This window comes from Macaca fascicularis, chromosome 8 (assembly GCF_037993035.2).
Source record: "Macaca fascicularis isolate 582-1 chromosome 8, T2T-MFA8v1.1".
NCBI classification, from domain to species: domain Eukaryota; kingdom Metazoa; phylum Chordata; class Mammalia; order Primates; family Cercopithecidae; genus Macaca; species Macaca fascicularis.
The window spans coordinates 112606203-112620127 of NC_088382.1; the positions used below are offsets into that span (position 1 = coordinate 112606203).

At 40.8% G+C, this 13925-nt stretch overlaps 1 long non-coding RNA gene across 1 annotated transcript in view; it reads left to right on the forward strand.

The window, feature by feature from the left end:
- Positions 1–257: 257 nt before the first annotated feature.
- The window catches only part of LOC141407448 (uncharacterized), a 34640-nt gene continuing 20972 nt past the window's right edge, over positions 258–13925 (forward strand). The window contains exon 1 of the long non-coding RNA XR_012416580.1: positions 258–433. This is a non-coding gene — a long non-coding RNA (uncharacterized lncRNA). The remainder of the gene's footprint in view (positions 434–13925) is intronic.

Sequence of the window (13925 nt, forward strand, 5' to 3'; positions counted from 1 at the left end):
GATTTTCCTGTGAATGAAGACACAGGATGATTTACAATAATGGATACTCAAAAGAGGAAATTGGCCAACAAAGATGAAAGCGCAGAAAAAAGTCCAAAAAGTGGTAACGCTGGAAGTGAACTCCGAATTGAATGAGTTACAGAAAAACAGTTCACTGTGAGAATGTGGCCACTGCGTCATTCAAAAGTCCCAGCCAGAGGAACTTAGAAAGGCAAACTTAACATAAATGAGGAAGGAAGTGTGGCAAAAAGCATGCTGTCGCAGAAGAAGTTGTCCTGGCAGAAACTTCACATTGAAGCAACTCTGGGAGATTTTTCATGATATTGAAGAAACAAAGGATACAATGTCAGAAGCTGATCCAGTCTTAGAAACGAGAGCAATTCATCAAGTCAGAGAAAAGATGCTCTCTCCATGTCGTAAGTTACATAAGAAGGTAAGCACTATCCAAATGACTCTTGTTGTTTCATTTACAATTTATTTACCCTTGCTATTTGTTTTCTTTTTCTTTTTTTTGAGAGGGAGTCTTACTCTGTAGCCCAGGCTGGAGTGCAGTGGTGCAATCTCGACTCACTGCACTCTGCCTCCAGGTTCAAGCAATTCTCCCGCCTCAGCCTCCCAAGTAGCTGGGATTACGGGTGTGCACCACCATGCCCAGCTAATTTTTTATATTTTTAGTGGAGACAAAGTTTCACCATGTTGGCCAGGCTAGTCTCAAGCTCTTGACCTCAGGTGATCCACCCGCCTTGGCCTCCTGAATTGCTGGGATTGCAGCCATGATCCACCGTACCCGGCCTACTCTTGCTATTTATTTTCTATGTTGTTTATTTACGTAGAAATTTAATGTTTCTAATGTTTAAATTACTAACATTTCAAAACCTTAGATAATATACATTTAATAGTATATTTTGAGCAAAGAACAATTCATGAATTGGTAGCTCTCAGAATCAAAAGAAATTCAGAATGCTTTATTGCAGCAGCATGGGCAGTGAGCTTTTACACAAAGGGAAGATGAAAGTGTACTTCACTGGATTAGGTGAAAAGACCCTAGTTAGAGGTTAGCTGGTGTTTTCTTATTGGTAGTCTTGAGTTTTGTTTTACTCTTTACATTGGGCTCCAGTCTGCTTACACGTAGGAACCTAAAGTACTAGGGTTGCCTCCGTCTTGTTAAAATAAAAACTTCAGCCGAATTAAATTTAAAGGAGTTTAATTGAGCAATGAATGACTCACGAATTGGGCAGCCCCCAGAATCACAGCAGATTCAGAGAGACTCCAGAGAAGGCTTGTGGTTAGAACAAATTTATAAACAGAAAAAGGGAAGTGAGGTACGGAAATCAGCAGTGAGGTACAGAAACAGCTGGATTGGTTACAGGTTGGCGTTTGCCTTATTTGAACACGGTTTGAACACTTAGCAGTCTATGAGTGGCTGAAATATGGCTGCTGGGATTGGCCAAAACTCAGCTATTGTTACAGGCGCATGCTTCTAAATTAGGTTTTCAATTTTGTATGCCTATTAAGCTAGGTTACAGTTTGTCCACAAGGACTCAAATATAGAAGCACGAAGTCTTTCTCAGGCCATATTTAGTTTGCTTTAACAGTCTAATGCCCTCCCTGTTAGAATTTTTGTTAAAAACAATTATTCTGTGTTTTTGGTGAGCCTCTTATGAGAGACTGAACAATACTTAAGCATAGGCACCCCTCCCTGTTACCATCACAGGTAAATTGTCTTTGTTTCTGTGGAACTCACAAGTCATGATGTCAGGCTCATTGAAGAAAGATTCCTTTTGTTGTTCACATCATTATTGTCACTCTGATCAAGGTGAGAGCATCTAATGTACCGCTGATGGCTGAGAGCATGCATTTAAGACTCTTGACAGAACACAGCAAACCAGGGTGATTACAATGATGACCATCAGGAGGATAATACCAAGGGACTAGAGTATGCTCCTTAGCCAAGGTCCTCATGAATCAAACCAGCTAAAATTGAGTAAGTCAAGGAATGAACCAGAGGGGGATTCAACTTGTTTTAACCAGGTGGCCTGTTTGTTAATTTCTTGTGATTGAGTTTCTAATAAAAGAGGTATTTATCCAGGCACAACAGGAGGAACAGGGTAAAATGAGCTCATTGCATAGACTCTTCCTTGTTCACCCAATAGTCCAATGCAAGCCTATTATCTAAAACTACTTGAGTAAAAGAATTTAGAGATTTTTGTTGGATAGCTATAGCCTTAGCTGTAGAACCCGCAATAGTAACTAATGTCAAAGAAAAATTTTTGACCTTTATTTCATTTGTAGTCATCCCAAGCCATGAGAGAATGGACCTAACATATGATGCCCCCTTGGCAGGGTTGTCATCTGCTGGTCAGTTTCTTTTTAATCTATGATGCAGGTTTAGAGGGGTGTACCAATGTTTAGCTTCTGACTGGTTATGTAGTGACAATGGCACCTTTAAAATCCCTAGTCCCCACTGGCCTTTCATTCTCCATCTGTCAAGGTATGGGGTGGTCCAAGCATATGGCTGACAGTTAAATTCTCTGCTGATGAAGATGTACCTAGGACATTCCTGAAAGCCTAGGGGGTGGGGGGCGGGGAAGGATGTACCTAGGGTGAACAAGGCTCCTCCTTGGGAAACTTCAGTTATGGAGTAATTAGTTGGCATCACCTGTTTCTAACCAAGAGACTGATACGGAGTTATTACGTCCTAGAAGTCTGCCAAAATACCTATGTAGATAGGCATTCTTGTAAATAGCTCTGTTAATGTTCTCCTTTTTGTGCATAGCCTCCTTGCAATATGGTCAGCAGACCTGGCCATCCTATTCCATGGTTGGGTTAAAAAAGAAGAATAAAGGGGTCTAGAAGTTTAACTCTATAAAGAGACCAACGGTATAATCTAAACAGATTGTTGCATTTGGGATTCTGGCAAATTGAGTCACAAGATACACTAATGGGTCTCTAAAAAGCCATGCAAGTATTTTGACTTAGCATGGAAAATCCAGAATTTAGCAAAATTTTCTGCAGAAGCTATAGACTGTGAGATTCTAATTCTGGCATTATCATGCTATACACAGATAGAAAGGAAGAGTAAGAAACAGGAGAGAAAAAGAACAGGGGTTCCATGATAGGAAGAGGAGGTTCTTTTTTGAGATGGAATCTCGCTCAGTCACCCAGGCTGGAGTGCAGTGGCGCGATCTCAGCTCACTGCAAGCTCTGCCTCCCAGGTTCACACCATTCTCCTGCCTCAGCCTCCCGAGTAGCTGGGACTGCAGGCGCCCACCACCACGCCCAGCTAATTTTTTGTATTTTTAGTAGAGATGGGGTTTCACCGTGTTAGCCAGGATGGTGTCGATCTCCTGACCTTGTGATCCGCCCGTCTCAGGCTCCCAAAATGCTGGGATTACAGGCGTGAGCCACGGCGTCCTGCCCAGGAAGAGGAGGTTCTTGATCTCTGATCTTGGGAAAGCTGTCTACATTCAAGATGCCATCTGTTTCGGGGAGAGATGTTCCTGGTCAACTTTACCTTGAGATCCCTAACTGGTTGTCAGTTCTAAGAGTCTGGAAGGGCCCTCTTGAGTTGAGAAACATTGGTCCAAAACTCAAGGCTTTACTGTATTGTAGTGGTGAGAAGTTGGTGTGGTCCCTTCCAGTGAGACTCAAGGGCAGACTTTCTTTGATATAAATTCCAAAAGACGCAGTGTCCAAGTTCTAGACCATGAGGATTCTGATAATCAATCAGTGGGTCACAGAAAGCTACTATTATTACCTGATGGGAATACAGTAAGTTCTCAATTGATGCCATCATTGATAGTGTTTTGGAAACAATGATTTTAAGCAAAACAATGTTCCTTGAATAATGTGTTTCATTCAATGTTGCTTCATTTTAACATTGATGAGAAAAATAAAATTTGTTTTATTATACTTTTTTTTTGCTTAAAGTCACAGTTTCCAAGAGCTGATCAATGATTTTGTGAGAACTTATTGTATGCTTCAACATAATTTATCAAGGTCTAGCAATACTGAGTCATACCCCAGGTTACAAATATGGGAGATACATGAAGCTCTATTATTAAGGGCATAGGTCTTCCAGTACAATTTCATGAGGTGTCATCTTGCACTTTCCAGCATGGGTAGATATAATTGCCATTAAATCCAGTGTTCAAACTTTTGGCTAGGCAATCCAGAAGATTCCATCATCTTGGCCAATTTTAGTTTTAGGATGCCATTTGTCTATTCAGCCTTTTCAGAAGACTAGGGATAAGGACAACAGTCATGCTATTTTGTTTGTAAACCTTTAAAAAATTGTTTAATAATTTGTCCAATAGGCCAGGCTTGGTGGCTCATGCCTGTAATTCCAGCACTTTGGGAGGCTAAGGCAGGCAGATCACCTGAGGTCAGGAGTTTGAGACCAGCCTGGCCAACATGGTGAAACTTCGTCTCTACTAAAAAACAAAAATTAGCCAGATATGGTGGTGCATGCCTGTAATCCCAGCTACTTGGGAGCCTGAGGCAGGAGAATCGCTTGAACACAAGAGGTGAAGGTTGTAGTGAGCCAAGACCATGCCACTGCACCCCAGCCTGGATAACAGAGTGAGACTCTGCCTCAAAAATAACAATAATAATAATAGTAACAATAAAGTTGTACAGTAAAATGAGTTCCCCTATCACTGGAAATCTTTCTAGGGATATCCCATAAAGGAAACACATTCTTTGTTTTTTGTTTTTTTGGTGGTGGTTTTTTTTTTTTTTTTTTTTTTTTTTTTTTTTTTTTTTACTACTGTTGTGGCATCAGTCTTCCTGCATGGCAAGGCCTCAATCCACCCTGAGAACAGGCATACAGTTACTGGAACATACCGAGAGCCCATTTAGGGTGGCAACTAAATTAAGTTCTTTTGTAGGTGTTCACATGGTCCAGCAGGTGGTAGAAATGTACTGTTTGAAACCTTAATGGTTTTCACAGAATTATGAATCTCATAAATCAGACATGTGTTATAAGCCATTTTTGCAACTTTAGAACAATTACTCCACCTATACTTTTTCATAATTTGAACCATTTTGTCTACACTATGGTGAGTTGTGGAGTGCAGAGCCTTTAACACTGGTAGTTTTAAGGACTTGAGGAGGACTAGGTGGCTGTCAGGGCCCTCAGTGAGTTCATGTTTAGTATTACATTTGCATCCTTTTAAGTGCCAATCTTGTTTTTCTAATTCAGGTGCATAGAATCGTTTATTGAACAAATTATCATAGGTGATTTGATCAGAATTAATGTTATAGAATTCGACCAAATTGCATACCGTAACATGTTTAGTGACAGCTACCTTAGCGTGGAAGTTCACTAAGGCATTGTCTTGATATTCAGGTTCAGTTTTACAAGTGAGCTTTAATTTTAATAACAGCAACTTGTGAGGGCAGCAAAATAGCAGAAAGAAGTTCATTTGCCTGGGGCTCATTTTCGGTGGTGGACCCACTAGAAATGAGGAAACCTCTTTGCTTCTAAAACATGCCAAAATCATGGACTACCCCCAAAGGCTTATCTACTGTCTGTATAAATGTTGTCTGATTTGCCCTGAGATATTTGACAGGACTTGAGTGAGAGCATGCACCTCTGCTGGTTGGGCTGACTTCAACTGGGAAAGAGCTCCCTTTTCTGTTAATTCATTCTGGGTAGTCCAGGCATGCCCTCCTTGGTATTTTACTTCTGCATTTTTAGCATAAAATCCATCAGCAAAATGTATTATCTTAAGGTGTTTAATGGGACATCTTATAAATCAATTGAGGAGTCAATAGCTGTGATATGAGATTTACATAGTTGTGGTCCTCACCTTTGTCAAGTAAGGGTAGTAGGGTAGAAGGGTTAAGTAGATTGCAGCATTATTTTATTTATTTATTTATTTATTTATTTATTGTTTTATTTTATTTTGAGATGGAGCCCCTGTTGCCCAAGCTGGAGTGCAGTGGTGCAATCTCAGGTTGCTGCAACCTCCGCCTCCCAGGTTCAAGCAATCAACTTGAGGCCGAGTTAGAGACCAGCCTGGTCAACATGGTGAAACCCCATCTCTATTAAAAATATAAAATTAGCTGGGTGTGATGGCACGTGCCTGTAGTCCCAGCTACTTGGGAGGCTGAGGCATGAGAATTGCTTGAGTCTGGGAGGTGGAGACTGCAGTGAACCAAGATTGTACCACCGCACTCCAGCCTGGGCAACAGAGCAAGTCTCCATCACACACAAAAAAGAAGTAAGTTGAATCTATTTCTGACTCTTCCTTAGTATGAGAAAGAACATAGCAGTAGGTTATCAACATATTGAATAAGAGCAGAATTCCTAGGAAATTGCAAATTTGGCAAATCCTGATGCAAAGTCTGAGAAAAATAAGATGGGCCTTGGTAAATCCCTTTGGCATTATAGTCCAATTATATTGTTGATTTTTTTCCAAGTAAAAGCAAATAAGTAGTGACTCCCTTTATCAGCTGGAATACTGTGTGTCCTCACTGTGAACAATTTTAAATTTTGGGGTACCTTATACAACAAGGTATTAGAATTTGGAACTACTGGTAACCTTAGTATTACAATCTTATTTCCTGCATGTAGGTCTTGAACAAATCTCCAACCTTGTCCACTGGGTTTTTAAAGTGGTAGACTGGGGTGTTACAAGGACGAGTGCAAAACATTAGAAATCTTTGTATAATTAATTCCTCTACAATTGGTGACAGCCCCTGAATACATCTGGTTTTAGTGGATATTGAGGTAATTTAGATAGCAGCTTAGAATGACCTATTTGGGTTTTTTTTCTGTTTTGATTTTTGTGGGTTCAGCACTTTAAATATTTCCTATGTCATTTAAGGAGGAAGCCCACAAATATCTAGGTTCTTCAGAAAGAACAGGTTTTTATAGATTTGAGTTTCAGTGTTATCAGCTTCTGCCAGTATGTAACAGAGCAATTCAGGTTCAGGAAAGTTAGGAAATTATAAGATTATCTCTTTCCGAAGATAATTTTGTGTAAATTTTAGCAAGTCTTGTCCCCATAGATTCACTGGGGCAGCATCACAAAGTAAGAAGGCATATTTTTCTGAAAATGGTCCAAGTATCATTTGAACAGGTTCAGACATGGAGACATTTGGACTTGATTTTAAACCTCCACCATGAAACTATTCTTTTTATTGCAAGGAATTTGCTGATTTATGAAGGTGGGGTTTTAAAGTATATAAGGTGGGCCAGGCACAGTAACTCACACCTGTAATCCCAGCACTTTGGGAGACCAAGGCAGGTGGATCACTTTGAGGTCAAGAGATCAAGACCAGCCTGGCCAACACGGTGAAACCCCGTCTCTACTAAAAATACAAAAATTAGCTGGTATGGTGGCATGTGCCTGTAGTCCCAGATACTCAGAGGTTTAAGTAGGAGAATCACTTGAACCTGGGAGGCAGAGGTTGCAGTGAGCCCAGATTGTGCCACTGCACCCCAACCTGAGCAACAGAGAGAGACTCCATCTCAAAAAAATAAAAATAAAAAAATTTAAAGAAGTACATAATGTGGCCAGGCACAGTGGCTCACATCTGTAATCATTACACTTTGAGAGGCCAAGGAAGGGATGATCACTTGAGGCCAGGAGTTTGAGATCATCCTGAGCACATAGCAGGATTCCATCTCTACAAAACGTTTTTTAAAAAATTAGCCAGGCACAGTAGCATGCACCTGTAGTCCTAGCTACTTGAGAGGCTGAGGTGGGATGATCCCTTGAGCCTAGGAGGTCAAGATTGCAGTGAGCTGTGATCATGCCACTACACTCCAGCGTGGGTGACAGAGTGAGACCCTGCCTCTTAAGACAAAAAAAAAAAAAAGATTAATGGGAAGTCTTATACAGTTTTGGTAAATACTGGAGCCACTTTATCTACTTTTTTTTTTTTTTTTTCCTTTTGAGACAGGGTCTCCCTCTGTCACCCCGTCTCAAGTGCAGTGATGCAATCATAGCTCACTACAGCCTCAAACTCCTGGGTTTGAGTGACCTTCGCACCTCAGCTTCCCAAATAGCTGGGATTACAGGCATGAATCACCCTGCCTGTTTCCCATTAATCTTAATTTTAGTTTCCCCTTGTTCATTTAAAGGTATTATGGAAAAAAAACCTGGGAGCCTCGTTAGTGTTATTATTCCAGGAGTCAAACCCTCAGGGGCTTCATCTGGAGGGGAAAATGTCTGGGTCAAAAGAAATGGGTTCATCACATGCCTAGTGCGAGACTGAACAATTTTGGCCAGGCATGGTGGCTCATGCCTGTAATCCCAGCACTTTGGGAGGCTGAGACGGGCGGATCACCTGAGGTCAGGAGTTCGACACCACCATGGCCAACATGGAGAAACCCCATCTCTACTAAAAATACCAAAATTAGACGGGCATGGTGGTGTGTGCCTGCAGTCCCAGCTGCTAAGGAGGCTGAGGCGAGAGAATCACTTGAACCCAGGAAATGGAGATTGCAGTGAGCCGAGATTACACCACTGCACTCCAGCCTGGGCGACAGAGTGATACTCCGTCTCAGAAAAAAAACAAAAAAAAACAAAAAAAAAAACTGGACAATTTTGATTCCAGTGGCCTGGCTGTTTACAATAAAGAAGGACATCTAGAGGCACAAGTTTCTTTGGTCCTCCTCCAGTATATTCATGTATTTGAAATCAATACTAAGAGGCCCCAAACTAAAGAAACTTGTGCCTCGAGATGTCTTCCTTTATTGTAGTTGCTGTGAGTATTACTTAAACCAGCCCAATCGTCCCATGTAACTGATGTTTATGGTTTCTTTTGAATAAACATAGAAATTAACCCTCCCAGGCTGGGCATAGTGGCTCATGCTTGTAATCTCAGCACTGTGGGAGGCCAAGGTGAGTGGATCACTTGAGGCCAGGAGTTGGGGACCAGCCTGGCCAACATGGCAAAAACCTGTCTCTACTAAAAATTAAAAAAAAATTAAAAAAAATAAAAATAGCTGGGCATGGGTAGCGTGCACCTGCAATCCCAGCTACTCGGATGGCTGAGGTAAGAGAATTGCTTGAACCTGGGAGGTGGAGGTTGCAGTGAATCCAGATCATGTCACTGCACTCCAGCCTGGGCAACAGAGTGAGACTCTGTCTCAAAAAAAAAAAAAAAAAGAAAAAGAAAAAGAAATTGACCCTCCCAGTCTTGAAACTTGAGAAAGTTTCATTTGTCTTATCTGAGTTCTTTTTTCAGGAAATCAACCATCAGGCCTCCCAGATAGTATTAAGGAGCTGAAACTTAACAGATGACCATATCTGGACAATGAAATCCAGACCCTTTGCTCATCATGATTGCCTACTAAGGGGTCCCCAATCCCCAGACCATGGACTGGGATCCATGGCCTGTTAAGAACTGGGCTGCACAGCAGGGAGTGAGTGGAGGGTGAGTGAGCATTACCAACTGAGCTGCATCGGCAGCACCATTAGATTCTCATAGGATCAGGAACGCTGTTGTGAACTGTGCATGCAAGGGATCCAGATAGCACACTTGTTATGAGAATCCAACTAATGCCTGATCATCTGAAGTGGAACAGCTTCATCCTGAAACTATCCCCTATCCCCCACCCCTACCACCATGTGTGGAAGAATTGTCTTCCATGAAACTGGTCTTTGGTGCCAAAAAGGTTGGGGACTGCTGGCTTAACTGACCACCTGCTTCCTGATTGACCAACTCCTCCTCCTTACCCCTTCCTAATCCCTGTTTGCCCACACATGGCTACGTTTCTTCCCTGCTATATAAACTTCCAATTTTATTTGGTCAGGGAGATGGATTTGAGACTAAGCTCCCATCTTCTCGGCTGCGGCAACTGATGAAAGCCTTCTTCTCCGGCGATACTCACTTTCTCAGTGATTGGCTTTCTGTGCAGTGAGCAGCAGGACCTAAACCAAACCCCTGGCATTTTGGTAACTTAAAGACATGAGCCTATTTGCCTCTGTTTGTGTTGTTGTTGTTGTTGCTTTTGAGACAAGGCCTTGCTCTGTCGCCCAGGTTGGAGTGCAGTGGCACAATCAGGGCCCACTGCAGCCTCAACCTCCTGGGCTGAAGTGATCCTCCCACCTCAGTCTCCTGAGTAGCTGGGACTACAGGCACATGTCATCATGCCTGGCTAATTTTTTCATTTATTTTGTAGAGATGGGGGTCTCTCTGTGTTGCCCTTTATTTGCCTTTTGATTTTTCTCTTGCTTTAGAATCCTCTCAGAATGTTCAACTGGGGCCACCAATTCAATCATATCTATAACTTTCCATCCTGGTGTATGTTTTCTAATTAAATCACTAAATTTAGGATGAAGTCCATTTACAAATGCAGAAGCTAATGCCATTTCAGTCTCTGCAGGAAGTGCCCCTTGTGGTATTTCAAGTCCAGCATGTTTTATAAATAGTGTTTCTAAATGGGCTCTGTAATTTGAAATTGGTTCATCTTTTTCTGTCTATAAGATTGTATGATGGACCAATCAACTTTTTGTGGAAAAATCTTAGGAACTGAATTTGAAAGGTCTTCGGCAATTCTTCCAGCTTTTTTCTGCCTTTCTTTTCAGGACGTTTGGAGGGTCTTTCACATCCTCTGCAGGTTGGTCCCATTCCACTCCTGCTATCCATCTTCAAGCATCACCAGCTCGCAATAGCACATGAATAAATTGGTAAAGATCAGGGAGTACTGGATCAAATGCTCTAATAAGGTTTCTGAATTCCTTAGTACATTTCCAGGAGGTTTTCTTGGGGCTAGGGAAATCATTTACAATGGCCCTAAGCTCAATTTTAGACCATGGAGTGAAGGTGATTATGGCAGGCATGCCTGCCTGATCAGAGGGTCTCGTTTTGCAAGTATTTGCCTAACTTCCGTTTTTTCATTGTCTTCAGGGTGAAAGGGTAGCTGGGCAAAAGGGTTAGCGAACTCAGAGTATTGAGGTAAGGACAGATAAAGAGAAGGAACAGTCAGGGTTAATTCAGTCAAGATACAGTCCTTTTATTTTAATGTCCTGAGTTTGTTGCTTAAGATTTTCCTTTGCCTCCTGTAAGGAATTTTTTAGGGAGGCAATTTTTAATTCATTTTATCTTCTAGATGTTTCTTTGTACCAATTAAAAAATGCATCCCATTGCATTTTAGATTCTTTCTTTTCCAATGTACCTCACAGGTGAACGATTTCATCTGGGTTAAAAGTTCCCCATAGTGACCACTCTAATTCTAAGTTATCTTTGTAAGATTAACCAATTTTTCTAAAAATGTGCAAGTCCTGGGTCTGTAATTCTTATACATAAAATTTGCTGGAGTTCCAGAAGATAGAGTGCCAGACTCATTTGATTCAGATGAACCTATTGTCAACAGGTACCTAGCCAAGGCCTGTATCTGGATCCAATCCGGTTAATCATCAAATCCAATTTGATCCTGGACCCTGTTTGCTCAAATGAAGTTCTAGGGAGCTCAAAATATAATTCGTGGAGCTCAGTCTGAGAGGGAATTAATCACAGCCTCCAGTTACAAACAAGAGAACAGTGAGCACAGTGTGGTCTGTGGCTACCTCCCCTGGTAGCTCTGTGTTCCTGGGGCTGCCAGAGAATGCCTTGGATCCCATTTCTGACACCAAATCTGTTAAAAATAACACCTTTAGACAAAATAAATGTAATAGAGTTTATTTTAAACAAAGAACAATTCATGATTTAGGTAGCACTCAGAATCAAAAGAGATTGGGAGTACTTGGCTACAGCAGCATGAGCTGTGAGCTTTTACAAGGAGGGAAGACAATGAAAATGTTCCTGATTGGTTTAGTGTGGGAAGGCCCCGGTTAGAAGTCAGTTGGTGTTAGTTTTGTTTTATTGTTTTACATTGGGCTCTGTTTACCTAGAAGCTAAAATACTGGCCTGTCTCTGTTTAATGCCCTCCCTATTATGATTTTTTTAAACAATTGATAAGAGTATACTAAGTAGGCCAGGCGTGGTGGCTCACACCTGAAATCACAGAAATTTGGGAGGCCGAGGTGGGTGGATCACTTGAGGTCAGGAGTTCGAGACCAGCCTGGCCAACATGGTGAAAACCCATCTCTACTAAAAATACAAAAATTAGTGAAGCATGATAGTGGGCACTTGTAATCCCTGCTACTTGGGAGGCTGAGACAGGAGACTCACTTGAACCCGGGAGGTGGAAGTTGCAGTGAGCTGAGATCATCCCACTGCACTCCAGCTTTGGTGACAGGGTGAGACTCCATCTCAAAAGAGAAAAAAATATATATATATACACACACATATATTTTGTAAATATATATGTATATATATAAAATAAATAATATATATAATAATAAATATATTATTAAATAATAATATATTATTATATATTATAAAAATATATATTAAATAATAAATAATATTATTAAATAATAAATATATATAAATATAATATATATAAATAATATATAAATAATAAATAATCTATATATAATATATGTATATATAAAATAAATATATATGTGTATATATACACACACACTAAGCAAATATTAGTTTTACTATAATTTTTCATTTCCTCTTTCATAACTGACAGAAAGACAGTTTTTAATATTTTGACAAAACTTTTTACAAGTTGCAGAACAATCATAATTCTTCCCATTGAGTATTAAGATCGCTTTGCACTATTCACAATAGCCAAGATACGGAATCAACCTGTAACCATCGACAAATGAATAAAGAAAATGTGGTGTATACCCAGAATGGAATAATCTACAGCAATCCATTGTGAAAGAGAAGGAAATCCTGTCATTTGTGACAACATGGATGAATCTGTAGGACATGTAAGTGAAATAAGCCAGGCACAGAAACAGATATCCTTTCAAACACGTGGAAAAAGAAAAAAGACAAATTCTGCATGATTTCACTTATATGTGGAATGTATAATAGAGTTAAACTCATAAAGAGTAGAGTGATGGTTACTAGAGTCTGGGGGATGAGGATTGGATTGGGAAGATGTTGGTTAAAGAGTACAACATTTTAGTCACATTTTAGTCAGGGCTGAGTACAGTGACTCACGCCTGTAATCCCAACACTTTGGGAGGCTGAGGCAGTAGTATTGCTTGAGCTCAGGAGTTCGAGAGTAGCCTGGGCAATGTAGGGAGACCCGGTCTCTACAAAAAATAAATAAGCCGGCATGGTGGCGTATGCCTGTTGTCCCAGCTATTGGCTTGGTACAAAAGTTATTGCGGTTTTTGCCATTATTACTTTTAATGACAAACCTGCAATAACTTTTGCATCAATTTAATACTTGAGAGGCTTAGATGAGGGGATCACCTGAGCCTGGTAGATCATCGAGGCTGCAGTGAGCCATGATCGTGCCACTGCGCTCCAGCCTGGGTGACAGAGTGAGACTCTATCTCAAAAAAAATAAAAAAATAAAATTTTAGTCAGACAGGAGGAAAAATTTCAGGAGATCTATTGTACAACATTGTGACTACAGTCAATACCAATGTATCATACACTTGAAAATAGCTAAGATAGTAGATTTTAAATCTTTTCACCACAAAGTGAGATAGTAGGTATGGTAGCTTGATTTAGACATTCCACAAGATATACATATATCAGATCATCATGTTGTATGCCATAGATGAGGAATCCCCAAGTGCCAGACCACGGACCAGTACCAGTCCACGACCTGTTAGGAAGCAGGCTGCACAGTAGGAGGTGAGCAACAGGTGAGCAAGCAAAGCTTCATCTGTACTTACAGCTGTTCCCCATCGCTCGCATTACCACCTGAGTTCTGTTGCCTGTCAGATCAACAGCAGCATTAGATTCTCATGGGAGCATGAACTCTACTGTGAACTGTGCATGTGAGGGATCTAGGTTGCGTTCTCCTTATGAGAATCTAATGTCTGATGATCTGACACTGTCTCGCATCACCCCCACAGAGCACCATCTAGTTGCAGGAAAACAAG